Below are 20,319 nucleotides of genomic sequence, written 5' to 3'. Positions count from 1 at the left end.
TGGGTTTAAGGATGGAATGGAATGGAATGGAATGGAATGGAATGGAATGGAATGGAATGGAATGGAATGGAATGGAATGGAATAGAATAGAAAGAATAGAATAGAATAGAATAGAATAGAATAGAATAGAATAGAATAGAATAGAATAGAATAGAATAGAATAGAATAGAATAGAATAGAATAGAATAGAATAGAATAGAATAGAATAGAATAGAATAGAATAGAATAGAATAGAATAGAATAGAATAGAACAGAACAGAACAGAACAGAATAGTTCCAGACCTACAATGATCATCTAGTCCAGCTGCATGATCACTTCAAGGCTGATCAAAATTTAAAGCATATTATTAAGAGCATTGTCCAAAATTCTCTTAAATACTGACAGGCATAGAGCATCAACCACCTCTCTAAGAAGCTCGTTCCAGTGTTTTACAACCCTCTTGGTAAAGAAATGTTTCCTAATGTGAAGTCTGATCCTCTCTTGATCCAGCTTTGAACCATTCCCACATGTACTATTACCAGACCTTAGAGATCAGAACCTCTCTCTCCATTTCACCTCCTCAAGAAGCTCCTGAGAACAATGAGGTTTCCCCTCAGCCTCCTTTTCTCCAAACTTGACAAATCCAAAGGCCTTAGCTGCTCCTCACAGGACATTCCTTCCAGCCCTTTCATGATCATTGTTTACCTGCTCTGGACATGTTCAAGGACCTTAACATCCTTCTGAAATTGTGGAGCCCAGAACCATTCAAGATGAGGTCCCACCAATGCTGAATATAGTGGGATAACGCTTATTTTGACATGATGGTTATGCTGTGTTTGATGCACCCCAGGATGGGGTTTGCCCTATTGGCTGCCAGGACACACTGGTGACTCACATTGAGCCTGATGTCAACCAGCACCCCCAATCCTTTTCTGCAGGGCTGCTCTCCAGACACTCCTCTCCTAATCTAGATGCGTCCAATATCACTCTGTCCCAAGTGCAGAATACGACATCTATTCTTGTTAAAATTCATGCCATTAGTGATTGCCCAATTTTTCAATCTATCTAGATCCCTCTGAAAGGCCTCTTGTCCCTTAAAAGAACACCTCCCAGGTAAATATCATCAACAAACTTGTTCATGGAGCATTCAGCTCCTTCATCCAGATCACTGATAAAAATGTCAAACAGAACTGTCCCTAGAATTGAGCCCTGAGAAATACCACTGGTGTCTGGTTGTTGGAAAGATGTAGCCTCATTTATTACAACCCCTGAGCCCGGCCCTGAACCTGGCCTCAGCCTCAGTTCTTCACAGCTGGATGACATGTTCAGAAGGTTACTGTGAGTGACAGTAAAAAAAGCCTTACAAAAATCCAGAAAAACTGCATCCACCACCTTCCCTTCATCCACTATCAGGTGACCTTATTGTAGAAGGATACTAAATCAGTTAGATAGAACTTTCCCTTTGTGAACCCATGTTGACTGTACCTGATGTTGCATTGTCCTTCAAATGCCTTTCAGTAGAACCTTTGAGAGACAGTGTATTTCAGGCAGTTTCTATCAGCCACTAACATATGACTGTTCTAGACTATTTGACTAGAACTTTTTAGTCTAAAAATAGTAAGACACAGCCTGTGGAAAGGTTATAGTAAATTACAAATTTGCCATAGCAACTGGATCTCTTGAAGAAGCAGAAACTAAGCTCCAGATGCTTAGATAATTTATGCCACTAGATTTTGGACCAGGCTTTGGGCCAAAAACTTTAATAATGATTATGGTGAAGTATATTTTACTTCTTCTGTGTTATTACTTTTCCTGTTTCCTAAAGGTCCTCAATACATCTTCTTTAGGAAGAAATTTCAAAGCATTATTTATAATAATTTGTTAACTTTTTTAACAAATTAAAATGTTTGTGCTTAAAATTTAATTAGCTACTAAATAGATTTTAGTCACTGGAATTTTCAAATGTTCACATACAGGATATTAGAGATCTAATTATTTTATAAGATCATTCATTTATATTAATACTTTTCTGTTCAGACCATAATATTGTGCATATTGCTTAATACTGAAGATGATAATGGGTTAAAATTTCAAATAAATTTTTTTTTTTTGTTATCAAGGCATCAAATAAACAGAAATATTGGTTGTCCATCATGACATCCCAGTGGGGCTCTTTATAAATTTTTAACAACTTTAGAGAGGAATGAAACTAGAAGAGACATTAACTTGAGATGATATGTTACAGTCATCTCAGTGACCATATAATTATAAATAATAGTAAATATTAATTACAAATATTAGTAAATTGCTAGACTTATGATTAGGAAATCATAAGTCTAAGTGCCTTGAAAATTAAGACTTATAAGATGTTAGAAATCTATTGCAGTAGCTAAAGTCTTCTGTGATGAGAAGCATTTTCTTACTTCAGTACTCTGTATATCTGACCTTCATAAGTCCTTGAGTTTGATGGTAGAAAGTGAGTCTGATACTTGGATTTATGAAAATTATGTAGAAATAAAACAAAAAAAAAACAAACAAACAAACAAACAAAAAAAAAGAGAAGAAATAAGGGATGCCTGTAGGAATGATACACAGCAATATAAATGTAGGGGGACAAGCCAAATAGATTGAAATATACATCATGCTCTGAGATAAACAGGCTTCCTGTTTTTTCTTACAGATGAAAAAAACCAGAGCAGAGTCACCTGATTCACATGTTCAGCATACCAGCAGTGTTGTTAATGTAACTCAGGTTGACCAAGACTAAATTTACAGAGGTAGCATTTGTGTGTTGGATTTGAAGTAACATCCTGTAGATGTTCATACTGCATGTGGGGATTTACTGTGAAAAAAATGAAGAAATTACTCTGCAGAAGTTGAAAGTGGAGTTTTGTAGGAAGAGATTCAAACCAAGCAAGAATAAATTCTGTGTGACACCTTGGTGATGAATAAGCCTTGCTCCAACTGTAAGCCTTGGAGTGAATTTCAACCTCAGCAAACAAATGATGAATGGACAATGTCATCTAATTGTTTTTCTGTTTGAAAGATAGAAATAGTAAGGCATAGTTCAAGAGTGAACTACACAAACACTGCTATCAGGAATACATTTTTAGAAAAGTGAATATTCAGCAAGGATGCCAGGGAGTAAGTTGATCTGTAAAGGCACAGAAGTGACAACCCCTGCCCCTCCTTCTCCCTACTCCCTAAAAATACTACATGTCTCCTCGCAGACCCACCTCCCCACAGAATAAAGACTCCAAGATTAATCAATGCATTACTGAGAACTAAAATAAGAGGGTTTGTAGAAACACTGAAAGCTTTGTATGACTTAGTGGTAAAGTTAGATCAATGTGTAAATTGGAAAAGTATGAATTACCTAATCATTCACTGAAATTAAAGAATATCAGAAAAACTTCCCTCAGTGCATGCAATAGTTCTAATACTTATTTTGCACATCAGAAAACAGAGAGGTTTTAGAACTTTGTTCATTCCTTAAACCAGTATAATTTTTAATGATGTGAAAGGGACAAAAATGGAATCTGAAGCCCTAGTCAGGCACTCCTGAACTACAGACTCTTCAAGGATAAAGGAGATAATACATTTATTTCTGAGATGGAATTATGTTTTATCTATTTTGTGTCTGCTCACAGAAATATGAGCCTTTACATGAAGAAAAGCTTTCTATTCTGGCAATGTTGTTGGAGAATGCCAATCTAAAGTGAGTCACATGTAGGAGCAGTTGTATTTGCTGACAAGTTTGAAGTGTTTCTGCGAGTAAGCATGTTTACAATATGTCCTTCTTTCTTGAACTGGTAAAGAACCACCAGAACGTTGTGGCAAGGAGACATGCAAAATTGGCAAGCATAAATGAAACACACCGATAGGAGCAAGGTTATGAAGTAGACATTGGAATCTGTTGTTATGCAAGATATAGCTTATGCCAGACATTTTGTCAGCTGAGGTTCCATGATGAAATCCATGATTCAAATCCAAACACTCAGTATTAAGTACTACAAACTATTTACTTGGAGTAATGATGTGAATCATTGTTATATTCAACCCACTGTCATTGCACAAAACATCAGAAACATTGTCCAGGATGTTGTCTCAAACTAGAATGCACTATAGAAGCAGGAATATGACTGAAACAGCCCTGTTAGGTAAAGGATCTTTCTTTACTTATTTGATCTGAGGCATTGGCTTATATTAAAAGCAAGCCATCTACTGCTTTATGCAGGGGATATCTGCCAAATTAATTTTAAAGGGACTGTGTTGTTCTGTAACCATTAGAATACTTAAATGTAAAGTAACATGTTTTCAATGAGGCAAATGCACACTTTTAAAATTTAGAAATACAATTTAAAAAAAAAAATGTTTTTATTAACACATTTACTTGACTTTTAAGTACATATATACATAATACATACAGATATACATAATACATAGTAACAATTCAGTATGTACTGGACATGATAATGGAACAGGGCAAAGAACAGAAAGACTACAGTTGGAGTAATAGCCTGCTTTGGGAAACATAAGAACTTGAAAATTATGGAATAAAAGTAAATTGACAGAAATGAAACTAGTCTGATATAGTTTATTGGAATAAATTATTGAGATCTGATTACTGGAGTCATCAGCAACTAAAAATTAACCCTAAAAACATTTTAAAATTTGGCACCAGTATTCAAAAAGTCACATTCAAAATGAGATTTGCAAAAAGGAAAAGAAATAAAGAGATATGGAATGACTATTGTAAATAAATTATGGCTGAAACCCCCTCCATTTTATGGAAATACTAACCAAAACATTGGAAAGTGGGTATGAGATTTGTCCTTGGGTACTGTATCTGTATTTTCTGCTTCTGTTTTGTGCTTAACATTGTCTCTAACTAAACAAACAAGCAAATAAATATGCTAAAGCTAAGAACACTGAATAAAAGGTCAAGGAGAGCCATCAAACATTCTCAAGAGGAATAGAAGTTTAAAAAGAAAAAAAGTGCTGGTCTACTTTTTGTGAAGTGAGATCGATCAGGAAAAAGATATGAACAGATGAGAACAGAGCTGACTATCCAGTGCTACTTATTCAGTCTGGACTACAAGGTAGCTGTCTGGCTCAACAGTATTGCAGTTTTGAAATCCTGCCTATCCAGAAACTTAGCCTCCAATGAGAAAGATTGTGACAACTTGCATTTAAGAGTGTTGCAGCTAAAGTAGTGGTTAATCAGAGGAAAAGTTTGAAAAAAATCTGATTAAGAACTATAGTGAGAAATTTCTAAAACAAGAGATGTAGTTTTGGGGAGGTGTTTGGACCGTCAGATTTATTGTACACAATATATTAAATACAGACTCTAGACTATCATATAGTACACTAGAAAACAGGAAATTGTTTCAAGCCACTCTGTCCATTCCTTGTGGTAGCTACTGTTTCAATATCCACTTACAAGTGGTAAATTTCACCTTAGGTGGGAAGCCAGATAAACTATAGTATCTATAAAGTAAAACATATATTTAAGAGAAAAATAAAGGTATATTGGCATTTCAGAAATCTTATAAAGATTAAATCTGTTTATGGTTAAGTTTCATAATGTGATGGCATCACTGATTGAGATTTGTTCTGGACAAGTATTGTTTGAATTTGATTACAAATTATGTAAAGTATCTGGGTAAAAAGCAGAACTTTCTTATTTCTGTACTTGCTTGTTTTCACATGTTAACCCCATTTTCAGCTGACTGAAAGTACTAGTGTGGTGAGTTAACTTTGACTGACGCCAGGTGCTCACCAAGACACTCTCTCACTCCCCCTTTCAGCAAGGCAGAAAAAAAAAAAAGATGAAAAGCTCATGGGTAAGATAAGAACAGGAAGATAACTCACCATTTACCATCATTGGCAAAACACCCTGATTTCCAGTTTGATCTTTCATTCAACCCATTTGATCTTGAACTGGGGGCTTAGACTAATACTGTTGAGAGATTCATCTGAATCAAGGTAGACTTTGAGAATTCATTCCTTCCTAAGTTACACAAGGTGCTGTACATAACAGTGGGCCAGTATCTTATGAGAAACATCAATTTACAAATGTTCTGAAATGGGTTTTTTGTCTGCTTTGGGTGCAACAGATTTCCAAGTAAGAATACTGATATGGGAAAAGATGAGCTACACAGGCCAGGGAGGTATTGCTGATAAACATAAGGGATTTTTCACTGTTCAGTTCCACCTCTTGTGCTATGTGAGCAATACACCGACATGGGGTAATAGCCAATATAGTGGAAATATTCTGGGTTCTTAAATTCACCATTCCTTCAGTAGCAAATGAGCAAATCTATACGGTTTAAAAGGGCAAATGCTGGATCTGATTCTATAGAACTAAGAAAACATGATTGTTGAATTCATTAATGGCATGAATCTTGGACATTTAATAACGATTTAGAAAAGCATTATTTCATAACAGTATTTAAGTATTGACAGAAATATAAGATAAATTAATAGAGATTAATACAAAATTCTACACTCAAGAAATTCTACATCATGGGAAGTAGATATGCAGTTTGAAAGACAGAAAAGGAAAAGAGTGATATTTACAGTAGTATAGTAATATTTATAGGTTGTCACAAGCAGATCTAGTGAATTTCATCACATCAAACTGTTTCCAAAGAGCAAACATTATACTGAAATATTATTTGAAAAGCACCTGAACTTTTATACTTAGATGCTGGTTATTATAGTTCAAGAATTACAATTAATCCAAAAACAAACTAACAAGATAAACATCTTGAAAAAGAAACCTATCACAAAATATCAAGTTTGGGTGCTGCTTAGTTCATCATGACAAATACCCTTTTGGAGTTATTTCATGTGATTATCAAGACTAAAAATTCTTCATGTTAGGAATGTACCAAAACATTGAGTAATGAAATATTCACTGGGACAGAGAACAAGAACAGGACACATAAGTATTATAACTAATCAGTTGGGAGGAATATGATTCATTTGCTGCTCTGCAAGGGAATTTATTCCCAGCAGGCTTTGGAGATATTGTGACTTAATAACATTACGAAGCTGTTTCTAAACCAGGAGTTCAGGGGTTCACTGGAAGTCTGGGATAGTCAAACTTAAATCCTTTGATTTTACAAAGTTGAAGGGATGTAATCTTGGTTTATTTAATCTTTCGTTCATGTTTGTTTCTTTGTTTATTTTGGTGGTAGAGGTAGTGGTAGGCTTATAAATTTTACAATATATATGCATCTCAAAAATGGCAGCAGTAGTACAAAGAGAAAGGAAACTTCTATAAAACATCTTGGAGCTATCTTATTTGAAAAGGTGATTCATAAATAGACCTGGAGTGAGGCACCCCAGAAAAAAAGAGGGACATGACTTGAGTCAGGGTGTTTGCAGCTTTCCAATGTGACTGCAAGAACATTTTCTCAGACAAAAATAAGAAACAACAACAACAACAAAAAAAAGTACTTGAGAAAAGGAAGGAGTAGAAGCTCTTACATAAATATGCCTTGTTTTTCTGACTCAGATGGTAATAGTAGTTATCAGTGGAGTGCCCATATAGGTTTATTGCTAATTCCTCAGAAACCATTCAGTTTGCTATCAAACAATCCTATGTTTTTTAGTAGATCTGACAGTTTCTCTGGGGAAGTTCTGGAGAGTCCACTTAAGAAGAAAAAGGGTGTCATATCTGAGTAAATGGGGGCTCATCTGACTCAGAAGTTGATTTACTTCAGCAACATTTCCAAAACTGTGCAGTCTTTCTAATGGATTTCAAACCCACCAATAATGTTTATGATAACAATTCACCGGAAATAAATCACTTGCTCCTAATCTGTAAGAAAAGATTCCTCTGAGGTGAAGTATTTTTTTTTTTAATTTTGGAATATTTCTTAAGGCTAGTGGGGAAAAAAACCTGTATGAATAAATGCAATAGCTTTGGCTTCATTTATTTAAGCTTCTTTCCCTGTAGACAGCATAATCTACTGCTCAGCAATGCTTTTAACAAGACTAGTGAAACACAAATACACTAAGTTTGGAATAGCAACATTTTGCTAATCCATCATAATGAAGTAGATAATGCGAACAGTAGCTTGAATTCTTACGAATTCAGAAAGAAGGGTTTGTGCATGTGTGTTGATGTGGAACTGAGTGTCCAGAATGTCTTTTTCTCCATTTCTGAAGTTTATGCCTGAGAAAACCCAAAGGAGTCCAAATTCCCTCCATGTGAAAGAATAGAGACCCTCTCTTCACATCACATTCTGATTTAGTATTTGGAAGGTTTGATGAGAATGTAACCATACTATGTGTTTATAACTCAAATTATTAAATGAATCCTGCTCAGGTCAGTAAGAAAATATAAGTTTGATTATTCGTTTATTTATCCTAGGCCCAGTTAAGCAGTGTGGTTGTTCAAAGAGATAATGCTATTAGCATAAAACTGATCAAATCTGATCAGAATAACAATAGAAAACATTTCAGCAATATGTATATTCAGAGCCAATATATATATTTGCACATGGATAAGTAATATATGTTCCTATACTTATATATAAATAAGAGTAAATATCAGTTTTTATTTTATTTTTAGAAAAAAGGTTTGATTGATAGGCTGTGAATCATTAAACCGGTCTCCATGCAACATGAAAATATGACTCTTTCCCAGCTACACTATTTCTTTTCCAAAAAGTTTTAGTGTGTGTTGATTCATTGTTGCATTATTTTATTCTATAGATGGGATCCCAGTTATTGTCATGATCTGTTGTAAATCTGTTTATCAGTACAGTGTGAGGAATTCATGTCATAGGATCACACGTTAAGCAAGATTGTCCAGTTGTGATCTGATTGAAATTGCAAATGTTAAGTATTTTATTTTCAGGCATTGCTTTTGTAAAAATGTACAAGCTTTTTGTATAACCATTTTTTTTTTCACAGATATTTTTCTATTTTGTAATTGCATTCTTACCTAAATCCCCAGAATTAATATAAACTTTTACTTTTCTTCTCATAATTCTAAAGTACCATATCATTTTAAGGATTAATAGGTGTAGAATGGGAAGGTATATATCAATAAAATGGAATTTTATTGATTAACCTGATATCACCTTTTGTTGCCCTAGTGTCTACCCATCTGCTTATAATGTTTCAAAAGTAGACATTCAGCATGTTCTTTTTGAGAAAAAGGATTAATAATTCACAAATACCAAAGTAATCTCTTTTCTTGTTTTGTTTTATACTGAAAAGTTATGGTGCAATTTCAAGTAGAAAAGCATGGGTTTTTAAAAACTTGAATCATAGAGAAAGTAAGATTTAACTCAGTCTTCCTTAATGATTGCAATTTTAAGCATTGTTTTTATAGCACAAGGAAACACAAAGCAAATTAAAAACTTTAAAGATCCCTTATAAGTTCAGACTTTCTCTCTAGTTGTAACAGCAATTGCATTACAGAAGTGGAACTATTCTGTTTGAATTTGTTCAGAAAGTAACCAGAAATGTATTGTAATTCATGTGAATCTTATTTTTACTGCCTAGTTAGCTCTAGTAGCTCTTGCAGGTCAACCTTTTTTATTATTTCCATTCTTGCAACCTTCTCAGCTGTGAGTGATTCAGCTAGTGGGATACTTCCAATCAGTAAAAAAGCCAAGCTGTAGTCACAGTGCAGCCAGAGAGGCCACCTTTCAAATGAGACATATGAACAAGGTTATGATCTCTTGGTAATTTGTAATACCTCACAGAACATGTTGCAAACCTGGAAACTGTTTCTTTTGCCTCAGGTTTAGCTTGCTAGCACTGCAATCAATACTGAATTTTACTTAACATTTTGTAAAATTTTTCTGAATTAAAATAATAAAGATATTTGTATTTGTTTTAATTTCATCTGTATGTGGCCCGATTTCCATGTTATGAATGACACACATCTGAACATCTCTTTCTTCCCATAAAAATTATTGACAAATGTCTCTGTATATCTTCACCATTGCTTTAATATTGATTTCTTTTGACTTTACACTTAACTTGTTCTTTTTCTTTCTTCAGAGTACAATAAAATACTTAATAAATTTAAAAAGTATGTTAACTATGAAACCTCAGTCAAAATTTGTTGTTATAATTTGTCCATCCAATACATTGTATTCTTATAATACCTGAAACTGTTTAGATATCAATGGGCTTCAAGAATCTTAACTAAAGACATTAAATTAAAGTTGAAACCTACTAGTAAGGTCTTCAGGTTAACATTTTTCTGTAATCCACTATGCATTTCTTTGGGCTTGTATTTTAGTATTAAAACATGCTTGTAAGACAGGAAAGTGAAATAATCTTCATCATATCGACAGAAGTGAAACCTTCCACTCAGTTACACAGAGAGCTCAAACTTCATAATTTCAGCTAGTATCAGATATAGCTCTCTTAAAGTTTTAAACTTCAGGTATTTCTTCTGCAATTCCATCTGTGAATTGTTTGATTGCATGCCAAAGCCATTAGGTGTGACTGATTTACACCACTTCTCATATTGTTAAATGAAACCATATTTTACCTCAGAAGCAGCACCACACTGATGATGGGTGAAGTGACTTTTTCATTGTATATTCCTTAGAGACTACAAAGCTAAAAAATGTGGTAGCAGTTTCCCTAATCATCTTACTGTAAATGGGGTTTCATATAATTCTTGTATCCCTTTTCCCTTTCTATGTTTTGCCTTCTATGTTTCCATGACATTTCAAATGTATGTCAATGAAATAGCTATTTCAATAATGTTCCTCACAGTGCCATGCCTTAAAAACAACTGTCATGTTCAAAGTCCTCCCTCACTTTTATAGAAGAAAACCAATGTATTTCTCTTGAAGTTTAGCTTCTTCCTAATGTCCTTCTCAGTACCACCCAGATCTTTCACTAGTACTGTTATTTGCTCCATTTGTACAATCTATATTTCAAGTTTTCAGATCTGTGTTTTTTTTTTTGTTTTTTTTTTTTTTTTTTAATTTATTTATTAACATGACATTGGCCAACTTAAAAGATCAATACATGATTGGATACAATTGCTAATTTGAGATAAGAGGTATGAATGATTTCTTTACAGTGAATTGGTAAATAATTCTGTTATTTCTTCATCTTAATTTTTTCAGTAACAAATCTTTTATTTTCCTTGTGCCTAGTGGTTTAATATATTTTATAGAATTTGTGTGATAAGCAGTTCTTGTAAGAATGTATGGATTTTTTCTCAGTAGATAATGATACCCTCCTCATTTGTTGAGTAATACCATGTAAACATTTTTTATTATTGTTCCTTAAAACACTAATCAAGTATTTAGCTAATGCTTAAAACAAACCCTACATGTCATATCCATGTTAGGGTGTATGGCGCTAGAGTGATTTTTTTTTCCATACATGTGAGAATCCAAAATATTTTTTTATGGATGAACTGGGATATTCAGGGATGAATGGCAGTGATGTACTTTTTTTTTTTTTTTTTTTTTTTTTTTTTTTTCTGTACCTGTATTTTCAGCCACTGTTTCATAGTTATTTAAGCACATAAGTAACTCACCGCTTAAAATTAGAATAAATTTTAAACTATAACTGAGGAAATTTGATTTTAAGTTGATAATAAATGTTGTTAACATTTTGCACTTAGATATCTGTCTTGGAATTATCTTGTAGCACTTCCGTAGCTAGGTAAGCATCTTCTCCGTTGTTCTGCTGTTAATCCCAAAGGATGAATCATCTGTCACTAAATGTTCAATATGAAACTGTTCATTTTGTTTCCTTTCACTCACTGTGGAAGCCGAGCACAAAACAGTCCCTCTGGCATGTTCATCAAAACTGTGATCTCGCTGATTAAAATGCAGGAAAACTGGCATTTTCCTTTTATCTGCAGTCCATCAAATCTTTATTGTTTGAATCTCATTAACACTGTGTTTCTACTCTCTCTTTAGCACTGGTATTCTTTTTGTTCTTTTTTTTTTTTTTTTGTTTTGTTTTTCTCCTTCACTTATAGGAAACTAATTAAATAGACACAGGAAAAAATATTGCATATGGATTTCTCAGGTAACATTCTGTGGTAACATCTGAAGCATATCTTCCTAGCATTTATATAGTTTTGTATCATGATTTGAAGGTGAAGTACAAAATGTGCTGTCGTTTAAAACTGCATGTCTTTTATGTAAAAGTCATCAGTTCTTAAATATTTTTAAATGTAAAACTTATCCCCTTTTGAACTTTTCTTCCCATAGCTCTTTAGATTTTACTGTTAGCATTAGAAATTTTTTTAAGTTATTTCCAAATCTCTGTATTGATTTTGTGAATTTAGCATACTTTTGACAGGATATTCCACAGGATACTATTTTAAATATCTAAGTGGTCAGTTTTTCTTGAATATTTCTTCATCAGGATGTTTAATATGAAGTGCATCCCATTTTGACCAGAACCCAGGTGCCACGTTTTTGCACATAATCCCACCACATTATGTGAAGTGTATTATTATTCTTACATGGAAGTTATCAGTTCTATGATTTTCTTCCAAATTACAAACAAACAGAAATGTTTGATTGCTATATTTTTTTTTCAATGATTATCTAAATATTGAATTAAATACACATAAATTCTCCATCTATGTATATGAATATGTGTGTGTATATGTGTATGTATATATGTAAACTGATGTTTACTCTGTATATCCTAGGGTTTTATATCCTGGGCTTTTTATGAATGTCTCTCTTTCTTGTCAGAAAATAGAAGTTTGAATTTGGGGATGAAAATTGGCAGAGGTGAATCTATTAATCTTTTCTCTTGTGAAAACAATCAAAATAATTTTTACAGTAAAACTTAAAGAAAAGAAGTTATACACAACTGTCTTTAAAACCCTGAATTCATCACTGAAAATGAGAAAGAGACAACCTGTGTTGAATCCTTTTGTAGTTATTACAATAAAATACTAACTTTATTTGTTTATCTCATTAATCTCTTGAAAACTTTGGCATCCAATTATTGCTATGAATGTGAAAAAACAGATATTTTTTCCAAATCAATGCATTTATTCACTTAACCCACAGTCATAACACAGAAGTACCTATTGATTAGCAAGCTGGACCTCATAGAATTTTCTATAGATTTTATACAACATGGTTTACAATAGTCCCTGAAGACCTTGTTATCATTAGATAACAAGAGTTAAGGAACATTAGAGTAATGACTGATTTGACTGTCTTTACAGTCATTTGTGAAGTGATTCTTTTTCTTATAATCTTCCTCACAGACAAAAACCAGTATGAACTATACTGTGATACTTTGGATAATTAATTTGTATGTATGTACATGCATAGATTTTGGATCTATTTAAGACAAAACAGTCCTTACTATGTAAAAATTTTTAAGCCATAAACCCAATATTGTATCTTGAAGCATTTGGCCAGTGAATAAAGGAGTGTGTTTCAAGTTCAGCAAACTTTTTACTGATTACGTATTCCGGAACACCCCTTCCTGTGCTCCCTGACTTCATCAGGATAAAATGAATAAAGGAGAAGAATGACTGTGAAGAATTACAGCAGAACATTGGAAAATTAAATGGTTGGAAAATAAAATTGCAGATGAAATTTGGTGTGGTAGACTTGCCAAAGAATCCTAACCTTTTATTTTGGAAGTGATGGTCTCTGTCTTACCATTGTTACTCAGAAGATTGGAAACAAAACAGAGGACATCACTGTGACAGTTTTTTTTTTCTTGTTGGCCTTTTGAATGCTGAGTGTGGCTCTTGTCTCCTCTTCAAAAAAATTACTGTATAGAACAGAAAAAGTTTTAGAAGGAAAAAATCAAAGATGTTCAGAATTATGGAATAGCTTCTGCATGAAGAATAATGAAATAATCTAGGATACTACAGCCTGAGAGAAAACCAGCTAAGGACAGTTATGATACAGGGCTACAAAACTGTAAATGAACCCAATGAAAAAAAAAAAAAAAAAAAAAGCATTGTTCTCTCCTTTGGCAACAAGAACCAGGAAGTGTCAGATTAAGGTAGAAGGAATTCATCACAAAGAAAAGGAGTTGTTTTGTTGCACCTCTGGTGGCAGACATTGAATGGAGTGCATACTGATTGCTAACATGGATTCAAATATGGAGACAACTGATAAGGGGAGCAGAAATGCTCTGAAGATTTCTAAATACGTGAAACCACATCTGGCCTAGAAAATCTAACACATGAACTTTGCTAGAGATATGGAAGATATCTGTGGAAGACATTATATTTGATTGTCTTGCTGTATCCCATACACCACTTAAAACTGTTGAGCAAGAACAGACATTTGAACTGGATAGAAGCTTGTTTCATCCCTGTGAAGCCATTTGCATATTCCTTATCATTTTTTAAACCTGATATTAGACTCCGGTGTGTTATGATATTTGCAAAATCCTGCAAACTCATATGGGTAAATCACATGTAAAATGGTATTGTGTATTTATTAAACTTTGTTTCTTTGGCCTAGCCCTAGCCATCTTATTTCACCTTGCTTATCGGCTTTAACTGTAAAAAATAGGAAGAAATATATAAGCATAAACAAGATAATAGAAATGTGTCTCTTCCTTTTGTGCTTGTAAAGAATCTACCACAGGGTCACAGGTTGTAAGCTGGAGCCTTTTACATTGTTGCAACAGATCAATATTCAAGAGCTTCGTAACTTTGAGCATGTATGTATTTGTTGTGGTTTAGGCCTGATTGGCAGCCAACCACAATGCAGCAGCTCTCTCTCCCTTCCCCTCCGGCAATGAGAAGGGACAGAGAGCCAGGCTTGGGGTCCGAGATAGGACTGGGATGGGGAAACAATCCCCCTTTTATGATCACGAGCAAAAGGCAGACTCGTTAGGGGAAGAAAAAAGAGACATACATTTATTACAGACACTAACAACACATAACAGAGTAGGACAGTGAGAAGCATTGCCACATCTTGAGAACACCTTCCCCCCACCCCTCCCTTCTTCCCGGGCTCAATTCTGCTCCCGATATCTCTACCTCCTCCCTCAGTGGTGCAGGGGCAGGGAATGGGGGGTGCAGTCAGTGCTGCCACTTCCTTCATGTTCGGTGAGGGGAGTGTCCGGAACTTGTTACCCCCTGCTCCATTGTGGTCCCCCTCTCACAGGAGACAGCCCTCCACAAACTTTCTCTGACTTGAATTCCTCCCATGGGCCGCAGCATTCCCCACACTGCTCCGTCATGGGTCACTAACTTCCTCTGACTAGATTCCCTCCCACAGCTGCAGCCCTTCCCGAGCTGCTCCGGTGTGGGACTCCCCCGCATGCTGCAATCCTCCCAGCGCTGAATTACAGCAGCGGGGCTACCTTTTCCCATGAGACCCCGGCCTTCTTTGGGCACAGAACCTTGATCAGCCGAGCAGGAACAACAGGCCGTAAATCAATGTCTGCTCCACTGTAGATCTTCATGGGTGGCAGGGGGGGCCTGCCCTGCCGTCTCACCACAGGATACAGGAGGGTCTCTGCTCCGGCACACCTCCCCCCTCCTTTCTTCCTCCGTTCCTCCACTGACCTTGGTGTTCATGCAGCTGCAGCAACTCCTCCTCACAAGTCCGACTGCCCGTCACCACGTCCCTTCTTAAATACGTTATCGCAGAGGCGCAGCCGATTGGCTCAATTTCTCAAACAGAAGTGGAGCTGATGTGGAGCTAGGGGAGCTTCGAGAAGCTTCTCACAGGGGGCCGCCCCGATAGCCCCCTCCCCTGCCACCAAAATACTCCACCACTCACTCAACCCAGGACAGTATTAGTTTCTTAGAAAGTTTTAATAGAAGTGTTTTACCACACAGGGCAGAATAGCAATAGTATTTGGAGATTTTAACATTTAATTGTCCTCTTGAAGTGTATGGCTAAACAGTTGAGCTTTTTTTGTTGTTTTATAAACAAATTATTTTTAATTCTCCGCACTCTTATATTTCCATATCTGGACACAGATTCTAGAAGGACAATTTTTTTTAATTTTTTATTTTTTTTGAGATTATTAATATTTTCCAGGGAAAAGCTGGTTTTCCTTCTGATAAATCAGAAATTCATTTCATGTTTCTGCATGCTAGATTAAAGTGAAATGTAACAAAAATATAAACAACTGCCTATACCCGCAGGTTCCCTTGATTGGGCCTACAAAATATCACCTTTCAGTATCCTTCTATGGTACTGAAATGCAAAATTATATGCCATATATGGTAGATTCATTATTGGAAATTTATTCTCCTCCAGTATTTCAGTTACTCTAAAGAACAGAAATACATTGTAGTAAATCCTAGAGAAACAGAAGGCATAAAATAATGTCTGTTAAGGGAATGTTAGCATTCTAATAAATAAATGTCACTTCTTTGTCACATCTTCCTCTGCTGGATATCTCAATGGTCTCATCACACTGGACCCACGCTGAATCCATTATGTTCCTGGTGTTTATCTCAGTTAAGGATGATTCTGTTCTTACTTAATAAGGAAGGGAAGGTACTCTTCCATGAGAAATTCAACACACTGTTTTTAACCTGCAGGAAAGAGAAAGGACCCATAACATGACCCAAAAAATACTCTGTTCATCTGTTAAAAATTTCTATTATGACCACAATTCTTAACACAGTGTAAATTTATACACCCTTCACATAACTTCTGGTAGTTTAAATATGAAGCAAATAATTCCAAAGTTGAATCTTTATAAAAACTTAAAGTAATGCAAACTTACACATCTAAACACAGTATTTAAATGCTCACCTCATTACCGGCCTTGATATTTTAACTATTTTACAATAGTCTTCAGAATTTAACCAACCAGGTTTCCAGTATGCAAAGATGTTTCTGCTAATAATTTGTCCTCTGGAATATGTAATTTTTTCTATCATCTTATTTGGTACATGTCCCTTATTGTTAATTTTTCTTTAAGCCATATAAATCCTCTTCTCAGTCTAAGAGCTTTTGTTCCTATTTATATCTCTGCTTTTTAATATTCAGAGTATAGATGTTAAATCTAATGATTTCTTCAGTTTGCTTTGAAGCTTCTTCCACTGGGAATAGGTGACATATGTCAGGTTCCTTGTCAGTCTCTGGCTAACTCATACACATTGTGTCAATTTTTATGAAATTAGTACAAATAAATAAATTACACATAGACAGAACCTTGAAATTGCGATAGGAAGACAGGAAAGGAGAAAGCAAAAGGCATACTCATTTACAGCATTCAACCTGTAATTCTTAAAGAAGCTTATAAGTTAATATTTATAACCTGTATTATTAATGACAGTATTTATAAGAAAAAGTCACTAGAATTTATGTTCTTAAGGTTCTTCTGAAAATGGATCTTACCTGCCTAGATAATTTGTGAAATCTGGTTTTAATTCTGCTGCCAACAGTTGCAGGAAAGGGATGAATGAACCTTAATCTCACAAAATATAATCTCATAGTAAATTAAACTGTGTAACATTGTATGAGAAGGGGAAGTGGATTTATAGTGGTAGATCCTAAATGCATTTTCCTGACAGAACCAGTATGGTCCTAAAATAATAACTTCAGTCTTCTTCCACAGATTGAGACTTGCTATTTTGCAAGACTTCTAGAGAAGAAAAGGCAGGAAAAAAAACTTAACCCAAAAGTCACTAAAACCATGCAAGGATTTAATTTGTATCTTTGAGCATATTGAAAGAAAAATCCTTGGGAAATCATAATTCACATCCTCCTTCCTGTTTTCTCCCCAGTATCTTGTTCTGGACTGTAAATCAGAACAAAAGGTAACACTATGCTCTCCACAGTACTAAACCTCATTGTTACAATAATGGATCACTTGCAGAGCTGTTTCTCCCTCACCATCCATTGCACTAGCCAGTATTTCTTCAGGGACACTTTCCACTGTCTTGGCACATAACACTTCATGTCTGTAGCTGGCTTTCCTTAGGTATATTTTAAGATCTCTCCGAATCTTCATGCTATCATTTCCTCAGCAATGTCCTGTTTCTTTCATAATTTTCTTCAGGACATTTTTTCTGGGTCTTTTCTCCAATAAGCACATGGAGCTTTAATAGGTATTTTTGATCAATGTCTGTGATGACTGTAACTGTCTCTTCATTTTCTTTAGAGTTTTGTTATAGAAAACAAATACAATGTTCAAGAAGCTCAACTAAGCGTAAAATACAACATTATGTGATGTTTATTATTTTCAGCAGCTTTCCTGCAAGTCAAAGAGTATTCACAACTTCTGTAATAGTTAAAAATTGTAAAATATAAAAGTGATCCAATTTATATATAACAAACTCACAGTCTGTAATTTTTCTTTATTCCTCCTGGTCATTGTGCATAATCTATTAATACAATTGTCAGTCTTAACATTCATAGCAGTATTATAAAGCTCATGTCCCCTGTTAAAATACATAGTTAAGAACCCATAAACAACAACAACAAAAATTTTTCTACACTAAATCAAACTTTTTCTGATTTGTAAGTGAACATTAACATTACTGCAGTTAGACATATGTTCTTTTGCCATACATAATGTATGACTTCACTTACTATAGCATTTTGCAAACACTTTGCCACAAGCAAGTTTGTTAAATTTTTGTATATGTAGAAAATCATGTGTTGTTTTCTGTGATGCAGTTATGGACTACAAATTACTATATCCCCACAAATTCCCTTTGTTCATAAGGAAACTTCTATAAACCTAATTTTTGCATTTTGTCCAGTGCAGCTTTTTTTTTTCTGTTGTTGCAGTGCAGAACTATTAGAACTGCCCTAAACCAAGAAGAGAGATGTACTTTATAGAATTGCATAGGAATTGTGTCCAGTTTAGTGTTTTGTCTGTAGGTTTGCCAAAAGATTGTGACACAGATACCTGATGAGGAAAGGGCAAAGAGGGAGATATGACCACATGCATTAATTCAGTATTGAATGTTAGGAAAAGATGAGATATGTAGACTCACAGGTTTGTGCACATGAGTAGGGCATACAGGAAACTGTCAAAATTCCTCCCTCCCTTGTCAAGGTGGACATTGGATAGATTTACATTAACTGCCTGTGCTTTTCTTACACTCTTATTCTATTTATCTGTTGCATTATCCACCATGAAGAACAAATCTGTACTACCCTGTATATGAACTGTATCATTTTTGACAGGCAGAAATTTGAGATGTTATCAAGTATTCCTACTTCTGCTCTCTTTTAGGAGGAATGTCTAGCTTGCAAGAGTTGAGGAGGAACAGACTTCCCCTGGAGAGAGGACTAGTCTTTCAGAATTGATCCCTTTCTCCCCTGAAACACTTCTGCTGTTGTTTTGCTTCCCTTAAGGCTGCTTTTGAATCATTGTAAGCAAAGGGAAGGAAAGCATGGAAGATGTTTTTTCCACCACATACACATATACTGTTACAACTTTGAAAAGAGGCATTAGGGAAAGTAGGACAAGAATCATAATGCATCTGTGCACACATCTATCCATGTTAGAGAAGGATTATAATTGATAGAATATTTCATTCAGGGAAATTGCAAATGGCCTTCGAATTAAAGAAAAGAGCACTATCTGGAGAACAGTTTTTGTATAACCATGATATTATTATATCTATTGTTTTAAATTAGAAGAAAATTTCTAGAGAATCCAAGTGCTAATCCACATCAACTGTCTCCATTCATTTTTACATGATGTCTCAGTTGGAGATTTCAAATGCACCATGATTTCAAATAAGTTTATGCTAATAAATAGTTGCAAAAGGATTCAGCATTATGCATGTGTAATTGGCTATCTCACATTTTATAAAACAAGTCTAACTGAAGCAGATCCAAATTAACAAGGATTTGTTAGGTTCTTGTAAGAACATGATTAATGGGTAGCTTATCCTGACCCTAAGGCTTGATGGGAGTTACAATGCAGAATAGAAATCAGCTTAATAATGACACAGAAGTAAGGATAAACTATGGATACAAGCTGACATTAGCAGATAGAATATATCATGCTTCATATGTATACTTTTGAAAAGAAAGGATTTGCTGACAATGCCTACTTTAAAATGACTATTCAGCGCCTTATTAATGGTAAACAGAAAGTCCAAATTAATCTCACTACATCATGGGAAAAATCATGTAAAAGAAAATACAAAATTGTCTATTAGGAGGACAGTTAATATTGGAAAAGAGAAGCAGACATACATTTTTACTATGGAAATATCAGTTAATACAAAAGCAGAGTAAGCAGAAATTTTTGTTAAAACAGTCATTTCAAAACACAGTGGTGTATTTTGGGGTAGAGTAGATGCACGTGACAGGTGTAATTTTCTCACTTTTGGTTTAAGACCACTCAATATCATTTGTGTAAGTAAGCCATCATCAAATGAAAGCACTGCATTG

This window comes from Tyto alba, unplaced genomic scaffold (genome assembly GCF_018691265.1).
Source record: "Tyto alba isolate M040663 unplaced genomic scaffold, T.alba_DEE_v4.0 Super-Scaffold_42, whole genome shotgun sequence".
NCBI lineage: Eukaryota > Metazoa > Chordata > Aves > Strigiformes > Tytonidae > Tyto > Tyto alba.
Note: the sequence above shows the minus strand (reverse complement) of the source record.